We start from the raw sequence: 6470 nt of genomic DNA, 5'->3' as shown, positions 1-6470 counted from the left end.
ATATATATATATATAAGAATTCCATGGAGGGTAACTAACTGCATAGAAACTGCCATAGGCATTTCTTGACTCACAAGGGGCTGTAGGCTAGAAAAACATAGGTGATATATTTGATGTATATTTTCATATTTTTCTCTAGGCGGGGTTTTGGTGGGGTTTTTTTTGCTACTGTTAGAAATAGGATACTGGGCTAGACAGACCTTTAATGTGATTCAGTATGAAAGTTTTTATAAAGATTAATTTCAACTCTTTCAGTAACATGCTAGGTTTACTATCTCAAATATCCACACAGCATAACTGAAAAGAATACCAATAATTTAGAGGGGTTTGGATTAGCTCCTGTTTTCCATAAGGAAAGTATGAGGTTCAGGAGACTGGAAGACAAGATGAGCCATAAGAGAATCAATCTGCAGACATGGTCCACGAAAGTCTGAGAACTACCAAATCACGAAGTACTCAAAATTGTGTGCAAAATATGAATAAAATATTGATTTCATTAAAAATGTTAAGGACTACTTAATTCAACAACATTTTATATGTTTGCATATTTATTTCCAAATTTGCATATCTGTTTGCATATATCTTGTAAAGCTGAACGTTAATTATACTTTAAAATCATGTATAAATTGTAACCAAGAATGTTGTATGAATTTTTGAAATAAGAGACACACTCAAGTACCATTAATTATAAACTGCCATTTAAAGCACACTGAAGCAGACCTCATATTGAAAAAATATTGAGCCCTTGACAAATAAAAAAGGCAGCAAGAGTTATTAACTGGTCTAGCTGATTAAATGGCGTCTCCTACAAGCATAGCACAGATATTTTTTTCTCTTTCTCCCTCCAGAGCATGGCTTACATTTACTCAGAAGAGATACATGACAATTTGCTGGCCAAGATAAATACTGCTATATACTGCAAGTATGATACACTGGTATATAATTTCTGTTTAGGGTGATTCTCTTTTTGAAGTTTTCTTCATATAGAAATGACCGTCAGTAATATGGAACAATAGATAAAAAAAACTTCATGGGTTACTTTAATGGAGTAGTGTCAAATGAGGTGAGTTGAAGTGATTTTATCACATACTAATTAGATTTGTGAAACGATTCTGAGTAATTTAAAAAGCATTTTCACAAGGTCAAATCTCAAGCAGCTTCCAAAAACCTAGACTTGCTAAGTATACAAGATATGATGATCTGACTGTCACTTAAAGTAGCAATTAGAGATAGTCAAATTTCTAATAGTTTTAGATATAAATCCAAGGTCAGGTATCCCAGTAATCATTAAGAGCCGGGAGTTTCCTAAAAAACTGTTCTTTAAGAATATTGCAAAAGTATTATTTGCTCTTGTTAATTTTGACAAGATGTGTAGAAGATCCATTAATATTGAAAGAGCAAAATTCAAACCTACAGCTTGGATAGAGAAGGCTTGGCAAGTTTATTAGTGCGAATCAGCATTGCTGCCCTTAACAGTTACCTATCTCTGCAAAAGGTTATCCCCTTAAGCAGGAACAGCAGAAAGGTAAAAATCCACACCTCTCTCTAGTCACTCCAAACCCAACATCTTAATTTACATGAACAATGAAGCTGAGTTTGCATTAATCCATCAGGTTGGAAAGTATAGCAGCAGAGATACAAACTCACGTATCTTGTTCTGCTCGCTTTGCCTCAGGGGTGGTAACCTCAGTGCAAGGAGCAGAATGACAGCCAGGAGTAGTGAAGTCTCAAACTTCTGCAGGCACTAAGCAAATAGGACCACCTCCATCAGCTTTAGTGATGTTGCACATACAGATTGAATTTGGGCTGCATAGGCCTGGCCTAACATTGGCATGTTATCAGACATTCATGCTCCATGGACAAGGAAGGGAACTTTCTTTAAACCTATGGAAACTTCTCTACGTGATCTGTATTTCCCATTAGAAATATAGACCACTATAGTGAGAGGGAGAGCCAAGAGATGCACCACAGAAATCCAACTCTGTGGTTACCACTGTGTTAAAGTTTGATTATAGGAAAATAGCCAAAGAGCAGCCACCTTACACACACCACACTCTCATTCAGTTCTGTGTTCTGTGAGACACCTATTCTCCCCACACATGCTCTCTTCTTCAGCCCACACTTGAGACTAAGCAAGTGGTTCCATTTGAGGACAGACATACTCTAGCACAGAGAACTGTGGTTAACATTTGACCTTGCTTCTACCACCATGCAACCACTGTTCACATTTGCAGAGTTTGTAAATTTTAATAGCTGTGGATTCATGGTATACTATGTCAGTGGTAAAAAATCAGGGCCAATTTTCTTGCTCTCTGCAGGAAAATAATGTGAAACCCCATGAGTTCTGACTTTCAATTTTTCAAGATTTTCTAGTTTTTCTGATTTTTCTTTCCCTTTTCACAAAATAGTCTGCAGAAGGAAAGAAATGCCCTAATTCCTGTGATCTTTCATAAAATAACATGCCAACACTTCTAACAGTAACTGATTTTTGGCCTTGGTTCTTTCTCCTGTATCAGCCACGTAAGTATTTAAAAAAAAAACACAACAAACACCCCCCCCAAAAAAAAACCCAAACAAACAAACCCAAAAACCACAAACAAAAAGCACAAATGGACAAAGTAAACTTTTATCAACATGGCTCTGAGTTGTTAGTGAATATTAATTAACCTGTTTAGATCCTGAGGTCAGCTATATTTATATATGTGTGTGTGCAAAGCAAAGCAAGATAGTAAAGTGTAGAGCTTAAAGAACTTAGTTCTTAAAACTAGCAACCAGCATAGCAATAAGCATGGCTGTATAGAGCAAAAAACTTCCACCATGGTTAAAAATGTAATGACTCAGTTACCAGCCATGTGATGTGGAACATTTATTTTGCAAATAGGGAAAAGGAAAAGGGTGCTTCTGCTTCTTGAAACGAAGACATTCCTACAGATAGGAGAGAAGAGAGGAACCTGACAGGATCCTGTAAATTTCATGGCTGTAATTTTCCATTCTAATGAGGATCTATAGAGAATGAATTACTACAGCGCTGGACAGACAACAAATAGTTCTTCCTCCTGATAGATTACACTCTAATGGCAACAAAATGTCATGGTTGAGGCACTAATGAGTATAAGATAACCCATCTGTTTGTAATAGGAGCATGCTGTAGTTCCTTTAATAGAAGGACATCATATTGCTATTTTGTTACAGAAGGGTCTAGAACTAGATTTTTGGAAGATTCGGGATCCAAACGCAGGTCTTTGTTGTAAAAGTGCCAGTTGCAGGGATAAGCCAAAATCCTGACTCAGTGCTATGCACTCCTTAAACTCTGGTAAGACTTTAGGTATCTAAGTATAGAATCCATTTCTTTCGCTGAGCTTTCATGATTATAGTTATCTATTTAGGTAAACATGGAAGTAATATGGCAACATTATTTAAAAAGATCACAACACATGCTAAACTAATATAGCTCAAACTTCCATTTCCTCTGTTCCTTTATTATGGTTTGCTACTTTGACACAAAACAGCAATTGTATCAAATTTGGGACTCAGTAACTAGTGAGTAGGTGGTAGTGGTTTAGTTAATAATGGTTCAGAAATGTTAATACAGAAATTCACAGTTTGTGTCATCTTTGTTTAATTTTAGTGTAGGTAGGTAAGTCTTTCAGGTCTGATAATAATCATTGTAGTTTGGCCTATTGAAGACTTGCAAGACTAACAGAGGTAAGCTAATGTCTAACTAAAATCTTTTCCTTGATTTTTCAAGACTAATTGTCCTCTCAAGTGTTTTAGCAGCAAATAAGTTTCTTAGCTGGAAGTAGTACATCTGCAGCCATCACTTCTTCATTTATGCAAAAAGTACAAAATCAACAACAGTGTAGTAGTTGTTGACTATCATATGCAGCATGCCTTAGATGACTGCTATAAAGTATGAAGCAAAAAGTAGAAGACCTGATAAATGTATGAATTCCTTATTATTTAGCAGTCTAATTTTCAGTGTGATTCCCGATCAGTGAAAGAAATGGAGACAGAGCAGAGAGAAATGCAATTTTCTCCTTTTTCAAATTAGAATAAAGAATAATTAATACGAAAAAAATTCCTGTGAGAAAGTGGAGGGAATTTTTTAGGATGACTGCCGTACTTTGTCATTGTAGTCTTATCAATAGACCATATTCTGATCACGAAGTTTCATGAAGAACTGTGCAAAAGTAAGTTTCAAATTTTACAGGACATTTTGGTCTCGTTGATACTTGTAAAAAAAGGTCTGCACTTATTGCAAATACACCTTTAAACCACTAAAATGTTAGGTAGCTGTGGTTGGAAATGAGCTACTATCCTGTGCTTTCAGGTACTCTACGACGTGTGTCTCCTAGTCTTGGTTCCTCTAAAGTTACAAAAAAGGCCATGGGCCTTAAAAGATAGCCCATCAACTTTCGGACTAGCCTGCTGGCTGCAGTTGTAGCCATGATAAAAAGAGATCTGAGGCAGAGTTTTCTGCATTGCTTCCATTCTACAAGGAACTCTCTGAACAGAACAGTGATCTGCAAAGGAAAACATAGGGGTTGTGCTCTTTTGCTGGTTTTATATATTTTACAGAATGCCAAGATGATGTTGTTTTACAAGATACTTAAAAGCTTATTTTTTGCTTTTTGAAATACAAGGGAGACCAGGTTTTGCTCGGCGCTAATCGGAGGGAGAAGGAAGTGCTGAACCTCTGTCAATTTTTTTCCTCACAACTGTTGTTGCTTGGCATTTGAGGCATACTGAACATGCTTTTGTTATGCTTGTTATAAACTTGAAGACAGCATTTTATGTAGTGTATTATCAATTACTCCTGCTCAGCTCTGTGAATTCTGCCTGGAAAAATATAAGATTATAATATATAGACAGTTTGTGGTGACAGTCCACCTTCTCATGCACTCTCACATGCACAGAAAGCACTAAAACAACAAAAACTCATTCGATAATGTCAGGAAAGATAGTCTCTAATCTTCAGTAGCTTGATTTTTGCAACTACCAGGCTAACCTAAGTGTGATAATACTACTTCATCCTCGAACACCCTGTTCTAGAATGTGTGAGCAGTGATGTCAGCATTGCAAAGGAAGGGCTGTATGGCCGTTTTAACGATCCTATCACCTGCTTTCTAGCTAAGTGTCCCTTCTTCAATGGTCATAGAAACTCTCACAGCAGAGCCTGTCCAAAACTCAGTAGCAATCACCTGATATGCTTAACTTTGTACAGCTTTGGGCTTTTTAAACTAACCGTGTATTTCATTCTAACATGAAATTAAAATGAGGCTTATGGAGAGAGTGAGAATATGGGCAATAGGAACCATTCACGAGTTTGATATGATAAAACTTTTGCTGAATGTAGACAGGGTTGGCAGACTCTGAGAAATTCCTGTGGACAGATCTATTCTGAGCAATCTGATCAAGGAAGGAGCAGAATCAATGCCATTGTGTGTATATAATAGAACAAAGTCTTAACTACACAGAAAGAGTTTTTCCCTCTTTTCTTTCCCAATATTGAAATGCCCAGTTTGATGAAGATAAAACCAATGCTACTGGCTTATTCAAAGATCAGTCAGTTGTACTAATAGAAAAGGCAGAGTTCTCTTGCTTTGAGAAGTGCCTGTGCAATATATGACACCAGAGAAAGCACAGAGCTCAATGACACTTGCTCTTGTAGGATCGTTCAATTTGGCTCTGAAATATGAACACATTTATGGCTTTGTAATTTAGCTTTGAGATGAGTTTTGCAAGCTAGCTGTACACACAGCCTCATATTTCCAAATGTTGTACCAACCTAATTAAAAGGAACAGAAAATGAAGATTGCTTCCTTAATGCAAGATACTTTTCTAAAAGGATCAGTATATGAACATAAATGTATCCATAGATATACAGATATCCAGATGTATCCATCCTTAGAGTAACTGCTTGGCTGAGCTGAAACCAACCAACAAGGAACTCTGAATGTGGGATTTCCACCAGCTGTACTTTGGCATCCCCTGGAAACCTTTGTCTTAGTCATGTTCTGAAAATTATTTCAGCTAGGGGGCGTTCAACTAACATTTTTCACATGGCTGCACTTTTGACATTAACCTGTTAACAGCAGATGTGAAAGAAGCCTCCTGATGAGAACTATAAAGAGAAAAACCCAAATATTCTGTGCCGATTTTAAATTTTTCCATTACTCTGTATTCAAGGGCCTCAAACTTCACTGTGAAGTTGTAGCAACACAAGTAAACAAGTATTAGTGTCTCATACAGAAATGTGCCTGCCATTTGTTCATGCTATAGCCATACTATGAGCTCTCTAATACAGGGATACCCCCAAAGCTCTCCTATTGTGAATGTGGCAGTGACGTGCATTATACCAATACAACAAAGCCATAATCCACAGAACAGGTTACAGCAGCAATTTTGTCAGTATAACTTCAGGTACATAAAACTCCTACTGGTGTAAAACAGAGATATCATACCTCATG

This window comes from Aptenodytes forsteri, unplaced genomic scaffold (genome assembly GCF_000699145.1).
Source record: "Aptenodytes forsteri isolate BGI_AS27 unplaced genomic scaffold, ASM69914v1 Scaffold59, whole genome shotgun sequence".
NCBI lineage: Eukaryota > Metazoa > Chordata > Aves > Sphenisciformes > Spheniscidae > Aptenodytes > Aptenodytes forsteri.
The sequence above is the reverse complement of the archived record's forward strand: the minus strand, read 5'-3'. Positions refer to the sequence as shown.